Source organism: Microtus oregoni, unplaced genomic scaffold (genome assembly GCF_018167655.1).
Source record: "Microtus oregoni isolate MIOR12 unplaced genomic scaffold, Mior012 000000F_ref0000247, whole genome shotgun sequence".
In the NCBI taxonomy this organism is placed as follows: Eukaryota; Metazoa; Chordata; class Mammalia; order Rodentia; family Cricetidae; genus Microtus; species Microtus oregoni.
This window is the reverse complement of record NW_024543059.1, coordinates 54,858,674-54,875,857: the sequence shown is the minus strand read 5'-3', so window position 1 is coordinate 54,875,857 and position 17,184 is coordinate 54,858,674. Positions and strand designations below refer to the sequence as shown.

The 17,184-nt window shown below is 42.3% G+C and overlaps 1 protein-coding gene across 6 annotated transcripts in view; it reads left to right on the top strand.

Annotated features, from left to right (window-relative positions):
• Positions 1–17,184, top strand: part of Zzz3 (zinc finger ZZ-type containing 3) — a 68,784-nt gene that overhangs the window by 3,946 nt on the left and 47,654 nt on the right. The window contains exon 1 of one of the 6 annotated variants that reach the window (XM_041653580.1): positions 3,407–3,428. The exons of the other annotated variants lie outside the window; for them this stretch is intronic. The gene's annotated coding sequence lies outside the window, so the exon portion shown is untranslated. Of the gene's footprint in view, positions 1–3,406; positions 3,429–17,184 lie in introns of those variants that run through there. 6 annotated transcript variants of the gene reach the window in all.

Sequence of the window (17,184 nt, the reverse complement as noted above, 5' to 3'; positions counted from 1 at the left end):
GCTGGCTTTGAACTCATGGCACTATTTCCACCTCTGCCTTCAAAGGGTTGTAACTGCAGGGTGTACCACTATTCCTAACTCTTAAATGTTTCTTAGACAAGTCTGCAGTTCACTTAGGTAGCACTTGTAATAAAGGCCAGTAGATGAAGCATTTTATCTATCTATCTATCTATCTATCTATTTATTTATTTTTGAGACAGGGTTTCTCTGTAGCTTTTGGAGCCTGTCCTGGAACTAGCTCTTGTAGACCAGGCTGGCCTTGAACTCACAGAGATCCGCCTGCGTCTGCGTGGGATTTAATCTGCTGGGATTAAAGGCCTGCACCACCACTGCCCTGCTGAAGTAGATATTTAATTGAGAATGTGTGGAGTCTTTAGTAGACAGTTGAGCTGGGAATGGTCGCTTGTGCTTGTAATCCCAGCACTGGAGGGTGAGGAAGAAGTGGATCACTGTGCTGGACCCAGGTTGGGCACAGAGATTTCGAGGCCATTCTGGGTGGCAGAGTGAAAACCCCATCCTTGAAATACCCAGAGGAAAAAAAGAGAAGCCATAGCTACACAGATAAACCGTTCCTAAAAAAATCCTTAAGTGAAAAAATTAATAAATGACTAATAAGAATAAGAAATCTCTTGCAACTGTTGTTTTACACACTGTTTTTGGTGGCGAATTTTGTAAATTATCAATCTTTTGCAAATAACTTATTTTGCAGTTGAAGAAAATGTAAGTATTTTGCATGGAATCATTGTTCATGCAGATTATAGTAAAGTACACGGCCAGAAATGCCAATATAAGTATGTTGCGGGTGCTTTAAAAAGAAAACTATTTCAAGAAAAATTGAGTTTGGCATTAAACAATTTAAGTAGCAGTTGAGTATTATAATAGTATTTTGGCAGCTTTTAGTATAATTGTGATACTTTTTTGTATAATTTTCTATAATTAGTGCTTTGGTAACCACTGTCATACTAGAAAAAGTGTAAGCGTGAGTATTAGCATTGCAAATCCCAGAAGATGTGTATGGCTGCTGAAACTCACTGTCTGGACTTGGTGGTTTTTGATTTTGTTCGCCTTACCTTCCTATTGTTTTCTACTCAAGTAGTCTTTGTCTGTATAGTGTTGTATGATAATTTCTGTCTTGATTCTGTTTTCCCTGAGGACAACATTGTTACATGAAGGTCAAGCTAGTTTATTTCTCCTCCCCCTTTGTAGTACTGAGAATTGAACCTGGCACTTCAATCACGCTAGGTAAGCATTATACAGCTCAGCTGCTACCCCAGCTTTCCATCCCTTCCCTCCGCCTGCTGTTTGAGGAAGCACCTCCAGAGCAGTGATGGGTCTACTGGTGTGTCCCACCTGTGTCTTTTGTATTATTTTGGTTTTTTAGAGACAGTTTCTCTGTATAGCCCTGTGTCTTTCATTTTTAAACTTAGTCTTCTTTCTTACATGTTAAGAGTCCTCCATCTAATGTTTATTGCGCAGCAGTGAGCTCGGTCATTTGTAACATAGCAGAGATTCTGGGCCTTGAGCCGTTGGTAACCCAAGTCCGTTAGAGGACAGCTTGTGGGGAGACAGTTCCCACCTACCATCTGGGTTCAGGATTGAATTCAGGTTGTCAAGCTTGACGACAAGTGCTTTTATCTGATGAGCCATCTTGATGGCATAGCTAGTTGTCTCAGTTGATTTGTGAGTTCAAGGAAGGCCATGTGGTGGTGGCGCACACCTTTAGTCATTACTTGGTGGGCAGAGGCAGGGGGATCTCGGGGAGTTCGAGGCCAGCCTGGTCTACAGAGCTAGTTCTAGGACAGCCAGAACTACACACACAAACCCTGTCTCAAAAAACCAAACCAAACCGAACAAACAAAACTTCAAGGCAGATAGATCCTGTCTGTTATATCCCCCCCCCCCTTCCTTTAGTGCTGAGGGTCAAACTCTCCCAGCCTCATTCTGCTTTATTACACACTTATCACTTAGAAATAAAAGTTTATGTCCTGGACTGTGGTGGTGCACACCTTTAATTCTAGCACTTGGGAGGCAGAGGCAGGCAGATCTCCATGAGTTTAAGGCCAGTTTGATCTACAGGGCGAGTTCCAGGACAGCCTGGGCTACACGGAGAAACAAAAAAACAAGCAAACAAAATCAAGTTTATGTTATTTATAAGTGAAGTGAAATAACACTTTGGGTTCATATGGATGGATTTTGTGGAATTACCTTCCTAACATCTCTTTAAGAAGTTTGTGATTACTTCCATCTTAGGTCTCAGGAACCTGGAACAAAGGCTAGCTAGGGTGTCTATTAACATGTCAAAGCTGACCTGCCCCACCAGGTTCTTCGGTATCCCTCCATCCCTACCTGTACAGGAAATGACTGGCATCCCTACCCGCACCCTAAACTTCTCCACCCCAAGGACTGGGCTGCCTTTCCCTATTTAATCTAGCCACTTTGGTTACCCAGTCCTTTTGTCTACCCTTTTCCCTCTTGGTTTCTTGGTCCTCTCCTCTTCCTTCCCTTTTAAACATGTAAATACCAGTAAAGTGTGACACTGAGAAAGTTTCACAGCTGAGTGGATTTGCACAGATTGAGCAGACTGGATGTTATCACTGAGAAGCCCAAAAAGTCTGTACCCTTCCTCTGGCTGTTAGCCATTCTTTCCTTCCCCTGGAGAACCTGTAGTTTTGATGTCCAGAACCACACAATTGTGTCCATTTCAGCGTAGAATGTGTGCTTCATTGTGCTTGGCTTTTTGTGCTACGGTTGTGAGATGGCTACTCTATCATCACTTCTACCGTTGTGAGACGGCTACTCTATCATCACTTCTACCGTTGTGAGATGGCTACTCTATCATCACTTCTACCGTTGTGAGATGGCTACTCTATCATCACTTCTACCCTTGTGAGACGGCTACTCTATCATCACTTCTACTACCGTTGTGAGATGGCTACTCTATCATCACTTCTACTACCGTTGTGAGACGGCTACTCTATCATCACTTCTACCGTTGTGAGACGGCTACTCTATCATCACTTCTACCGTTGTGAGACGGCTACTCTATCATCACTTCTACCCTTGTGAGACGGCTACTCTATCATCACTTCTACCGTTGTGAGACGGCTACTCTATCATCACTTCTACCCTTGTGAGACGGCTACTCTATCATCACTTCTACCGTTGTGAGACGGCTACTCTATCATCACTTCTACCGTTGTGAGACGGCTACTCTATCATCACTTCTACCGTTGTGAGACGGCTACTCTATCATCACTTCTACCGTTGTGAGATGGCTACTCTATCATCACTTCTACCGTTGTGAGATGGCTACTCTATCATCACTTCCATTTGGAGCCTGAGATGGGATCTCAACACTAACTTAGACGTTTTTCAGGAAGTACGAGGGCGGCAAAGGGACTGGTAGAACACGTTTGTTCTAATGCAGTGTAAGTAAGCAGTGTATTTTGAGTTTCTGTCATTACTGCCTTGTATCAGTACTCAACTACTCCCCCCACTTAATTCTGTTCTCAAGACTGGAGTCCAGCGCCCCTGACAAGCTGGTGCCTTTTCATTACTTGGAAGCTCGCTTTACATTCTTCAATTCCTCAGGTAGTGGTGATTCCTGGGCCAGCGTTAGGGGGTGGCTTGTAGAATCTTCAGTTATTAAAAGACTATTGAGAGATTCCAGTAAGAAAAAGTCCTAATTTAAGTTAAAGTTGTTCTGCATTCAAAATATTTATGCACATGGTCGTACGCAGATTATAAAATCACGTTGTAAATTGCTGTGTGAGTCATGGGAGACCCTTACCAAGTCAGTGTCGCTTTCAGCCTGCCTTCGGATGGAAGTGCGGCTTTGCTGCAGAAGCTAGCCCTTTATCTTCCCGTACCACTCTGCTCTCTTAACTTAAAGTCATTAGGAAAGATTCATTACTGAGCTTTTGCATATAATTTAAGCACTGTTAACTGCTGAACTCTCTCCAGCTCTGTCTGGATTTGATGGAACATTTAGGAGAACATTATATTATGGATAATAGAGGACAGAGTGACATGGGATGGTTAGAGTTGTTTATCAGTCTCATTGGATGTGTGTGTTTATGTGTTGCGAGTGATGAAACACTGGTCCTTGAGCAGATGTTCTAGTCAGTTATACTCACTTCATAAATGCCTTGGGGATGGGGACCATGATGCCCAGGCTAGCTCCAAACTCATTGTGTAGCCAAGGGTGACTTTGAACTCCTAATCTCCTGCCTCTGCCTCCCAATTGTTAGGATTCCATATGTGTATTATCTTTCTCGGCCCACAAACGTTAGTGTTGGTGAACTAGTCCCAGTGTTTTCATTCTTGACCTGCATGCTTTTCTGTTAGCCTACTTTGACCAAAAAATTTTTGATTAATTTGTAACTATAAAGCACAGGTTCTCAAAGTTTGTCATGCTTCATAAATCACTTAAAAGGTTGGTTTGCTTTACTTTGTTTTTGAGATGGATTTTCATTATATAGTTCCAGATGGTTCTGAATAGAAAATCTGCCCCAGCCTACTAACTGCAGGATCATGCATACCACTGCATTGCACCCTGCTTGGTTTGAGAGTTTTTGTTGTTTTGCTTTTTGAGACTAGCCTCAAGCTCGTCATCAGCCTCCCATGTGCCATGCTGAGATGACAGAACTGTGTCACCAGCCCCACCATACATGACTTATTCCATCTTTTAGCTCCTGGGTTCTTCGGGCTCTGCTGTCAGTGTTTGGGGGTCAAGAGGCATGCACTGTTCTCCTCAGCAGCAGGCCTTGACTCATGCTGAGCTAGGATTTGTGACTTCGAGGAATTTCAGGACTAGCCTGAAATGAAGCAAAATTCATTAAAGATGTTCCAACACAGGCTTTGGCATGAGAGATAGGCCCAAAGGGTACTCAGAAGACAGTAAGGCTTGCTGGAGTGGAGCACACGGGTGTGGGCATCTTCAAGGTGAGTTCCTGGGTTTTGTAGGATTTTGGTTGTATTGAAAATTGCTGTCTTATCACTGATACGTCCTTAAAGGTACCTAATAGAATTATAAAGTAGAAGTCTAGCCCATGGACTTATGGGAAAGTAGAATATCTTTGCTGTTAATGGTTTTTTTTAAAATTATTTTATGTATGTGGGTACCTTGAAGGCCAAAGAGGGTGTCCGATCCCCTGAAACTGGAGTTACAGAATGCTGTGAGGTATCGTGTTGCTGCTAGGAGTTGAACCCAGGTCTCTTAACCTGACCTCTCTTCAGACCCTGTTGTAGACTGATCTGTAGATTCTCTGGCCCTGTCCAGGAATGGAATGAGGCCCTCTCTGCCCAAGGTCCTGGATATTCAGCCCTCCAGCTTAGTCATTGCTCAGTATCTGTATATGAGAGGTGTGTTGGCAGCCTTCATAGCAAATATTAACTGCCGGGTTTGCTTCTCAGCTACTGAGAGGCACCAGCTAGACTCTGGGATGGTGGACTCCTTTCTTTCTAGAGTAGGAAATTGAGCTCCTTAACACTGAAGAATTTAAAGAGTTTATTTGGCATAACTTTGAGATTTTTACTTAATTAAATAACAATACACTACTAATGAAAATCATCATAGCATTTGATAAGGTTTTTTTTTTTTCTGGTAATTTAAAAGTTGAAAAGAATTGGGACTGGAGAAATGGCCCTGAGGTTGAGAGTTGTTGCTCTTGCTGAGGACCCGTGTTCAGTTCCTGTCACCCATGTGGTGGTTCACCGTCACCTGGAACCATACATTTCCAGGGGACCTGACACCTTCTGACCTCTACAGGTACCAGGCACAATACTCACGCTTATAAAATGAACAAAGCCTTTGTAAAAATTATTTTCTCTTTACTTTTAAGTGTGTGTATTTTGCCTGCATGTATGTGCGTGCGTCATGTGCATGCAATGGCTGCAGACACCAGAAGAGGGCATCAGATGCCCTGAGGCTGGAGTCCCAGATGGATGTGAGCTGTGTGGGTGTTCGGGGAAGTACAGCAAGTGCTCTTACACTGCTGAGACATCGCTTCAGCCCCAAATAAAGCTTTCAAAAAAGTTTAAAAGAATTGCTGGTATGGCATGGGTTCTGGTCACTGGTGGAGAGCAGTGAGAGATTTGGAATTGGTCATTATTGAGCACCTGTTTGTGGGCAGGTGCTCCCTTTTTGTAGTCATGCTCTTGGGTGGTATTATAGAGAGAGCATTATTAGCTCTGTAAATTTAAGCAAATTCCTTTAATCTGTATTTTCCTTAGAAATAAACCTAGTGCATTCTAGTTGGAATCTATAAAGCAAAGGCTTGTGAGTACTGCTGGTTCTTACTGATGTAGAAGTGGGCAGCCAGGGTTTGTCACACGGTGACATGTGTCACTCCTATGCCTATGTTTTTCCATGACTCGCAGCTATTAACTGAAGTGTTTCAGTTAATAAGTAGTAGCTGTGTTAGCGTGGAGTTTTAGTTGGAGTTTTCAGAAAGTTCAGAACAAAGATAGGCGATGATTATGACCAGTGTTAGTTGTTAGTACTGACAGGTAACTCTTAATAGTGCAGTGTCACTGAAATGACAGCAGATTCTATTGAGTTTAGAAAGCTGTGTGAGTAGTCTGAAGAAGTTATACCTTGGTTGGGTGTGGCGCTACACGTCTTTGGTCCCAGCACTTAGGAGGCAGTGACAGGCAGATCTCTTCAGTTGGAGGCCAGCCACATCTACATAAGGAGTTCCAGGCAAGCCAGGGTTACAAAATGATGTACAGAAACAGATAATAGCACAAAACAGCACTTCCCTACCCGAGCAAATGAAGATTCAGGCTGGACCAGTAGGAATCCATATTGGCAGTATACATTTGTAGTGTTGACTCTGCTCTGAAAGCTGTTTTAGGAAAGGTGAACTTGGGGGAGAACTGGAGCTGTGACTCGAGCTTCATCCAAGGATCCCAGTTTGGTTTTGAGTACACGGCCACAGATAACAGCATTTGACATCAGAGGATACATAGAATTAAAACGTGAAATAGTAATAAGCAGATTTGTTTTGTTGTTTCTATTACCTTGTTTAATAAGGGAGGATTTTTGATAATGTCAAAAGGAGAGGAGGAACTATTGAGGGAGTGAGAAGGGAAGGAAGACCTGCTAGGAGCTAATAAAGAATTTGTGGAGCAATTGTTTGCATAGAGCAGATTAGAGTCAGGATGCTGCTAGCTGTTTTCCATAGGCAATATGGTTGTTAACAGTCACATTAAAATGAACAAAATGGAGGGACTGGAGCGAGGTCTTAGTGCTTAAGAGCACCCAAGTTCCCAACACCGAAGTCAGGTGATTGACAACTGTCCTCAGCTCTGGCTTCCAGGGCGTTGATGCCTCTTACCTCTTCAGGCACTTGGACTCATGTACACCCGCCCCCCCAGGTTTGTCTCTCTGTGTAGCCCCGGCTATCTTGGAACTCACCATGTATACCAGGTTAGCCTCAAACTCAAAAGAGATCTGCCTTGTCCACCTTAGTATGCTGGGATTATGCATCTCCATGCCTAGCCCACCCTAAGGTTTTGTGATCCTGACATTTTTGGACAGTTTTAAGTCATTAATTTTGTTGATTTCCTTTATTTTGTGTTTGCAAGCTTTGCTTGTGACAAGACTGAGGTTATCTATACTGATATTTTCTGTTCTAGTCTCTGCAGTGTATACTCAGGTGTTCTACCTTTTTGTAGTCTCTGTTATATTTGGCTTCCTATTTTAAAATATTTTTAAATTATTTAAATTAGGTCAAAACATGAGAGAGAATGCCTTGCGATTTAAGAACATCTGTAAATTGAACAGACGCAGTCTTGAGTGCCTAGTCTGTGTGTGCATAGTGTGCATAGGAGGCAGAGGTTGACATCAGCTGTCTTCATGATCACTTTCCACGTACTTACTACATTTTTTGAGATAGGTTCTTCCCTGGACCTGGAGCTCACCTCTTAAACTATATTGGCTGGCCAGAAAGCCTCCTGTCTCCACCTCATTAGTGCTGGGCTTACCAGCATGTGCCAGCATGCCGACCTTCTGTGTGGGTGCTAGAATTGGACTTAGATCTTCATGTTTGCTTAGCAAGCACTTTACTGAGTGTCTTCTCAGCCTCCTGAGTGACCTTCTAGATGCAGGACCTTTTGTGACTTACACTTGTGATAATTTCTGAATTAATTTTGCTTTTTAAATCAAATGCCATTGGGAAATGCCTTCTTTTTTTCCCTGACAGGTCAATTGTCAGAAAATAAAAGTTTATCTTATACCTTAAACCACCTTTCAGGCCCCTTATAGACAGCTTTGAGTATTTATTTGGGGTTTTGTTGGAGGAGGCCTCTACTTAGTTTCTGATCCCTTAGCCCTGAAATAATCACACAGAAACTGTATTAATTAAATCACGTCTTGGCCCATTAGCTCTATTTTCTTATTTCTTAACCCATTTCTATTAATCTGTGTATCGCTACAGTAGCTGTGGCTTACCAGCTAAAGTTCCAGCATCTGTCTCCAGCAGCAGGGCTACATGGTTTCTGTCTGACTCCTCCTTCTTTCTTCCCCTCATTCAGCTTAGTTTCCCCCATCTACCTCTATTCCCTACGCAGGCCCAAGACAGTTTCTTTATTAACCAGTGGTATTCACAGCATTCAGAGGATGTGGAATCCCACATCAGGGTTTCTGTGCCATTATTAACAGTATCATTTTCTGAGTGTGTTTTAAAGTGACTGGAGGTGTATGTATCTCAGTGAATTGGGCCCTACGTTCCATTTTCTGCACTGCACACTTACAGAGAGCTGAAGTGCAGTCTAGTGTGTGAATAGAAGATTACGATGAAAATCATGTTAGGTGAACTTTATTCAGGTATGAGTTTTATGGCTACTGCCTGTGTTGAGTGTTAATGAGTGAGTCAGCAATGTTAAATGAGGTATCTTTAAATAGAAATCCACATAAAGTAAGATGTGTGTTGATAGGTTAATGGATGTATTGACTAAAGGTTGGCAAGAATTACACCCCCCCCCCCCCCCCCCCCCCCGTTTCTTGAGGCTGAGAACTCCAGCATCAAGGCCTAGAGAGACTCAGGTGCAGACCTACTTCGTGGTTTATGCCTGCTGAGGGCATGAAGCAGACTAACCCTAGTCAAAGGAAAGGTGACTCCAGAGAAAAGGAATTCAATTTTGATCAATTATCTGTATTACCTGATGGGTTGGCTTGATTCTTAAATCTTCTAGAAGATAAGAGTAGGTTTACAGAGTTTCCAGGCCTTATGGCTGACTGTTCAGCCCTTGCACTTCTAGATAGTAGATGGCTGTTTTCTGTATTAATAGAGATAGGGCATGAGTCTTCAGAGGACACTGACTTCAGTTTATGTCTTTGTTTAAATTGTTTAGTCCTCGCTTTATCCTTGCACTGGGCTTTGCTCAGAATCTTCACAGCAGTGGTATAAAGTGTTGTGATACTCCTCCAGCCGGTCTGTGCTTTAACAGCCACTGGGAGGAAGTTAGCATAGACTGTGCCCAGACAATGTGCGTTCTTCTGGGAAAGGGCCTTATTATGCACCTACAAACTCATAACAGTTTTGTTGTCTGCTTACGACCTTGATCTTACAAGATCAAGCCAGTTAGTTCACGAGCCTCCAGCCCTAACTAAGGATCTAGCCGTAGTTAATGGCTTCTGGGGGAGAGCTAGTTTCTATGTGGGTGTGGCTCCTGCTAGATTGAGCACGTTCCAGAGGTGGTTCCTGTACTCAGAAGCTACGCACAACAGAAATGTAAGTTAGTGGGTCCCTAAATTAAAAAGACAAACCTGGAGGTAGGTAGGGAGGTGGGGGCAGACCTGGGAGGGGTTAAGGGAAGGAGTTCATACATTGTGTGAAATTTTAAAAAAATATTTGTAAGATGATAATGCAATTATACCTTAATTTAAAAACATTAAATAATATAACATGTCAAAGGTAACAATTATTCCACTCCCAAGACTCTGCTGCACCTTCAGTAGTTAAATAATGTTTTCTAGTCTAAAATGGGAGTAATGAAAGTCTGAAAAGTGATGTTTTGTGTTTTGTTTCATTTTTGACATGGGCTTTCACTATGTAACTCTAGCTGGTCTTGAACTCACAGAGATCTGCTGGCCTTCACCTCCCAAGTGCTGGGATTAAATTCATGTGCCACCATGCCCAGCCAACCATAGATTTTTGACGGCTTTAAAAAGAATGAACTAGTATCTACATACATAGTTCATACTAACACTTAGTAATTTGTGCTATAGTGCTTTTGCTCCTTGGTATAATTTATCTTTTTTAGTACTCAGGGCAATTGTATGTAATAGTGTTGTCCTTGCCTTAAACTAGTGATTTTCAACCACAGGTTCCTTTAAAACACAGGTCATAATGCCTTTTGCTTTTGGGGGTCAAATTGATCTTTTCTCTGGGATTGCATATCAGATATACTGCATATCAGATATTGACATTACAATTCTTAACAGTAGCAAAATTATGGTTATGAAGGAGCAACAAAATCATTTTATGGCTGGGGATTACCACAACGTGAGGAACTGTATTAAAGGGTCACAGCATTAGGAAGATTGAGAACCACTGCCTTAAATGAATGAGGAAAATAGGGGCTGGAGAGGTGGCTCGCAAACGAATATGATGCTCTTCTGACCCAGTGTAGCCCAGAGTAAGGAGCTTACCCGGCGTGTACAAAGCCCTGATTCAGTCCTCAGCAACTGTAAAAACAAAGTTTGTCTACAGTCAAAATTTCTGTATTGACACAAAACAAAACAAAACAAAAAGCCAAGCTACATACTACTGTTCCCAAGTTTATCCTTTCAGCATCTCCCAGAATTCAGTAACAAGTAGCATTTGATTACAGGTACCATTCACTGTCTTGTCTATCTCTTCCCGTGAGTGACAGGCCTTCCTGGGCTCATATTTCTGCTTTAATACCAACTAGCACCAAGATCACAGACAACTGCTTCAGCTTTCTCACCACTAAAACAAGAATGCTCATAGAGAAGATATGGAGGGCAGTCAGCGTACAGTGCATGATAAATGTTAAGTGCTGGTTCCAATTGCTCCTTTTTTCTTTTTTAAATTAACTTGTGCATGTGACCATATATCATGTATGTCATGGTATATGGTCTTTCTTTTCACCGTTTGTGTCCCAAGGGGCAAACTCAGGTTATCTGGTGATGGCAAGCACCTTTACTCACCGAGCCACCTCATGAGTATTTATTGAGACAGACAAACTATAGATTAGACTGGACTACCCTCAGAGTCCTAGTAGTTATCCTGCCTCAGCCCCTGCAATGCTAGGGTGACAGGCTTGAACCCAACTGCAGCTAACATGTTAAGGTGTTAAAGTTCATTTGTTGATTGATACATGGGCATTTGAGTAATGCGAGACCCAGTGTCCTCTGTCATAGAGCTTTCTAGAAGGAATCTGAGGAGGAGGTGCCATAGCATGAGCTTAGAGAAAGCAGCACTGTGGTAAGGGAAGAAACTTGGTACAGAAAGTAATATGGGTATGGTTAAAGGCTAGGCCATCATGTGGGGAGTGGAACCCACAGGAAGGTGGTAGAGTGTTTTCTGGTGTTTGAGAGACTAAATGAACTCAGACGGAAGTCTCCAGCCCCACAATGTTAAACGCATCTCTGTGTCTTGGGTTACTTGCTCTCTGATTTTGAACCTTGATTGAGTTAACCTCTCATTGTGACTCAGCAGTAACGGAGAGGTCTAATAGGAATTGTGATGGGTCCTAAATGAGATAGAGGATGCACATGTATAATTTTTTTTCTTTGTTTTGTTTTTATTTTTCAAGATAGGGATTCTCTATGTAGCTTTGGAGCCAATCCTGGCACTGGCTCTGTAGACCAAACTGACATCGAACTCACAGAGATCTGCCTGCCTCTGCCTCCCAAGTGCTGGGATTAAAGGTGTGTGCCACCACCGCCCGGTAATAACAAATTATTTTTTAAAACATTTTGGAGTGGGGTGGATGTCAGAGTTTGTGGAGATCAGAGGATAACCGCTTTCCCTCCTGCCAGTATGTGGGCTGCAGGCGAGCACCTTTCCTGCTGAGACATCTCACTGACCCTGGCCCTTCTATGTTGTGTTTAATATGTATCAGGAAACAATAATATTTGTTGTTATGAAATGGAAAAAAGTAGAATGAGATTTACTTAGGTACATAGGTTGGTTATATGTGGGATGCTAAGGCAGTTGCGTAGAGAAAACTACAGAAATAAAGCACCTAGGGTAAATTGGAGTGTGGAATAGTAAAACCTGGAAAATAGGATAGCTTGACGTCGGAGACATTGGCCAGTAAATGACAGTGGTAGACTGAAAAGGTCTCATAGGGCCCTTAGAAAGGGCTTTGTCAAGTCGAGCATGGTGGCATGACTTTACAAAGGTGGAATTGTGATTTCCAGGCTAGCCAGGACTACGTAGTGAGATACTGTCTCAAAAACAAAGCAGAAAGGGCCTTGCCTCAGTTTCCCTAGTGTTTAAAGTGCTGATGGCATGAGTACACAGAGGAGAGATTTGAAGTCTAGGCTCAGGTAAGAACAGTCACAATCTGCGTGGGAACAGAGTCAAAGGAATGTGAGATTCTTTACATCCTACTAGCATAGTTTGCTGAGTAACTAAAAATGCCTCCCCAGGAAAGGAGGAGACTGTTTGTCTCTGGAGAACTGACCTTTGAGAGAAAGCAGATTTAATTATTTTCTTCAGAAGCTGGGCATGGTGACACCGTTCAGGAAACAAGGAAAGAAGAACTAAGTTTGAGGCCAGCCTGGGTTACCTTCTCAAGCCAGAACAGTGGTTCTCTTCACTTTGTGGCAGGCGTCATAACAGAGTGCATGGACTTGACGAGACTAGCCTTAGCTTGGGTAGTTAGGTCTGTGTATGGTGTTCAGTAGGCTGGGTGACAGGAAAAAGAATGGAAAGGTTACTTTGGGCTGCTAGATGGGTCAGCCAGAGAAGGCCCCTGCTTCCCAGCTTGACGTTTTAGTTGGACCCTGGGTCCCATGTGGTGGAAGAAGATACGGCATGTTGGCACCCACACATTTGCGGCAGTCAGTCTTCACCACACGCTCCTTTGCAGCGTTTGCGTTGGGAATGGAGGGCACTCTGCAGTGCCACCCTTAGTTAGGAAGGTAGGACCAGGAAGGTTCTAGAACTGAAGGGAGGTGGTGCTTGGCGTGTGGATAGAATTTGGAGTTTGATACTGGCAGGCAGTTTGCTATATGGATCTGAAGCTCTGGAAGGAAATGTGCAGCTGATTTAGACTTAGGCGAGCCTTCAGTGAATGGAATCATGGTGCGGTTATGAGAGTAGGCCCTGGAAGAGCACTGCCCAGTAGGAGTGTTCGCTTTCAGTCTTGAAGCTGCTCTCCAGTGCATTGTGAGTTCTCTTAGGCTTGCCTTTGACGTCTAAAGTGAAGTGGGTAATTTCCTAACTCTTCCACTGGAAACTTGGCCAGTGTTTCTGCTGTGGCAGTAATGACCTTATGAGCCATCTATAATTTTTAATTTTTCTACTCTTTTTGATGGGTACAGTTTGTTTTCCAGATCACAATCTGAATGAATACTTTAAAATACTGAATTGTGTTACTGTTTTCTTTTTTTTTTCCCCCCCCCCGAGACAGGGTTTCTCTGTAGCTCTGGCTGTCCTGGAGCTCACTCTGTAGACCAGGCTGGCCTCAAACTCACAGAGATCCTCCTGCCTCTGCCTCCCTGAGTGCTGAGATTATAGGCGTGCATCACCACTTCCTAACTCGTTTTGCTGTTTTCTTGATCCGAAGTTTCCCAATGGCTTCTGTCCTACTCAGGAAATCCCAAGTCCTTAATGTGCCCCGCAAACTGTGCGCACTTTGAATTTAAGTGTGACTCGCTAGAGGGAACGCCTTGGCACGGTGTTACTCTTCATCCGTTGTCTCAGCTATTGTTTTATTACTATTGCTGTTATTTGTAGAGACCTTCTCAAGCCAAAACAACATATTTTTATGCAGTTTATGATAGAACAGCATACAGAGTGTCTACCAGAAGTGTCTGGTAATATGTATCTTGTTTGCTTATATTTCAGTATAAGCTTTGTGAAAGCCTGGGATTTTTGCCTTTGTAATTACAAAGCCCAAACCACCACCGAGAACATAGCTGGTCCTAGTTAGTTTGTTTTATTGAATGGATGTGAGTGACAAAATTAAATCATGGCGTTTTTCTACTTAAAACTTGTTATTCCTTCAATCATGTATTGTATTGTGCTATATTGTATTATTCCTTTCCTGTTAGGCATTAGTCTGAGTTTATACAGGAGCCAGTATAATCTTTGAAAAGTATTTATTAGATTGTGATGTTTCTAATTCTGTAATAAAATAAAAGGTCCCCAAATTAACAGTTGAGAAATAAAGAAATGTCAAATACAGAATAGATTTCTGCCATAGCCTACAAGGCTAGTTTAGAACCTGGCTGACTGAAAATTTATTCCATGATTCTTTACTCTTGCCACTGGGTTCCAGTCTTCTGGGCATCACTCTTAAGTGCCTTAGCTTAAGTTCAGGGCTTCTGTTTATATCGTTCCACTGCTCCAAACAACTTCTGAGATCTCATTATGTAACAGTACTGACCTTGAGCTCTTATTCTCCTGCCTCAGAGTCTGACTGCTGGGACTATGGACATGTGTCACCATACTTGGCTTTGTGTGCTTTTCTTTATATACATTTGTGCTTCATATAAAAATTGAAATTATAAAAATTACAAAAATATATTACACTTAGATTAAATTCCACTTTTGTGGAACTATAAACCTCCCTCTCTCTGTGTGTCATTATGGCTACTGGTGTGTGCTACCGTAACCTGGTCTGTAAGGCTGACCAGTGGGACTGTTTTACTCTCAGATCTTCTGGCAGTCTTTATTTCCTACAGAAGCTGGCATCAAGTGTGGCCATCATTCTGAGATGATGTGTGGCCGGCATTGAGATGTCCTCAAGTAGAATGAAGCTTTGTACACTACTAGTGTCTAGACCTGACTCACAAAAGCTCTCCACAGTAGTTCCCTGAGGTGGAGGCAGATGGTATGTCTGCAGTTTACAGATGAAGAAATGAATGTAGGCAAAGTGACTAGCAGTGACCGAAAATGAAACATCTCTCTGCTTCTGGGTCTGATATTCCTCTCTGCTGAGCCGTATTTCTGGACCTATAAAGGAATCCTACTTAACCTGTGGCTTTGAACTCCAGGGAACCAGGAGAGTAGGCTTTTTTAGGTCAGACTTTATTTATACCAAGTAGTAATTTTTTTTAATGGGAAGTGACTATGAAAGAATACCTAAGAAAAATGTTTAAAAATATCTTTGACCATTATTCTATACTTTTTACAGTTGACTGTATAAAAATCATACTATATATTTACTATTTTTACTTAGATTAGAGAGTAAGGTATTAAAAACGAGTCCATAATATAACCTTTTGTTTGAGTTTCTTCCCCCCAGCCTTCAACAGCACAATATTGCAGTATCTTGCAACTCAAGTTATTAGTTTATCCTGGATTTTGTGGTTTATCTTTCATAGTGTTTGTGCTTATCCCTGTGCTTTATGACCAGAGCCAGTATTTTTAGGGAAGTTGCTGTAGCCTTTTTGAAGGACTTGTGTGTCATGAGCACAGTAGTTCTAGTGTTCATGGCAAGTAGTGGAGAAGAGAATTCTTTGCAGTGAAGATTGGTTTTTAGATTTGCTTGAATAGCCCATGAATTTATTAGTACAGGCAAACAACCGGAGCTTTGTGGCAAGAATCGAATAAAATAAGGCTTTAAGAACAGGGCTTACATAGCTTGTTTCTATTTTGTGTATTTAAAAGACAAATAGCTATTTTTTAAGTGCCTAGAACTTATTACTAAAAGAATTCAAATGGAAAATGTCATTGTAACTCAAAGTATTTTATCCGCTTCAGTAATGCAACATTTTTTGTGGAATGCCTGAAATCTATGTGAATAACGGAAGAGTGTCACGAAAGTGGAATGAGTGTTCCTTTAGTCTTAAAGACAAGGACCCTTGTAGCTCAGGCTATCTTATCCATATCTGTAGCTATAGCTTCTTACTCTCCTGTCTTTACCTAGGATTACAAGTGTGTGCCACCATACCTGGTTTGACAATTCTGTTATCCACAAAACAGGTGCATGGTTACCTACATTTTTTCTAGATAGCTTTTTGACTTTTCTATCATGTGGGAATTTGGAGTGACATTGTAGGCATCTTTCTTTGGTATGTATGGAATAAGTATAAGTCACACACAGACACACTCATACAATGATTGAAATGACTTAAGAGTTTGCTTTTGAAGTGCAGTGTTTACCAGGACTCCTGCTGCTCTGTCTCTTAAGCCGTAGACGTAGACGGTAGGTGTTCACTACTGAGTGTGGTATCTTAGTTCGTATTCAAGAAAGGTTCGTACAGCTGCATTTTAGGGGTGGTTTGTTTTTGGTTGCTGAGTTTGACTTCAGGGTTCCACACCTGCTAAGTCCATATTTTGCCATTGAACTATATCCTTAGCCCCTTAAATTATTTTGGGAGAGGACTTCATTGTGTCCAGGGTGCCGGGATCTGTGTATCCTTTGCCTAATTAGACCTCCAGTGCTGGGTGTAGTCAGCTACCACACCTTGTTTTGTCATTCATTTCCTGTGGATTCTGATAGATTACTTTTGTAGAGGATGTAGTCTGTGGTAAGACTGCTATAAAAGAACCATGTGTACACATGTGCATGTGTGCTTAGTGTGTGTATGTGTGTGATGCCTCACATCAGACCTGGGGTCTCCTGCATGGTAGGCAAGTGCTCTGCTCCTGTCCTGAACAGCACCAAAACTGGGTAGGCCTGCACAGCCCCTGGCAAGAATTCTCAGGTTATATTTAAGAGGAACTCAAGACCCCCTACCTCACCCCACTTCATTTCTTTGTGGCCAGCATTAGATGTCTTCTTCACTTGCCATTGGCCTTATTGAGTCACTCACCGGACCTGGAGCCTTACCAGGCCATCAACATCATCCATCTCCCTGTCTCTTGACTCTCCATCCCCAGGTCCTCTGTCTGTGTGGCAGCATGGTATAACAGTGCCATCCTCCTAGCCTATCACTTCATTCTTTTTTTAGTAAATTTTTTTTACTAAATGGTTTCCATTCCCTTCTTTCCTCCTATTCCCACCCCCCAAATGGTCCCATGTCTCATCCAT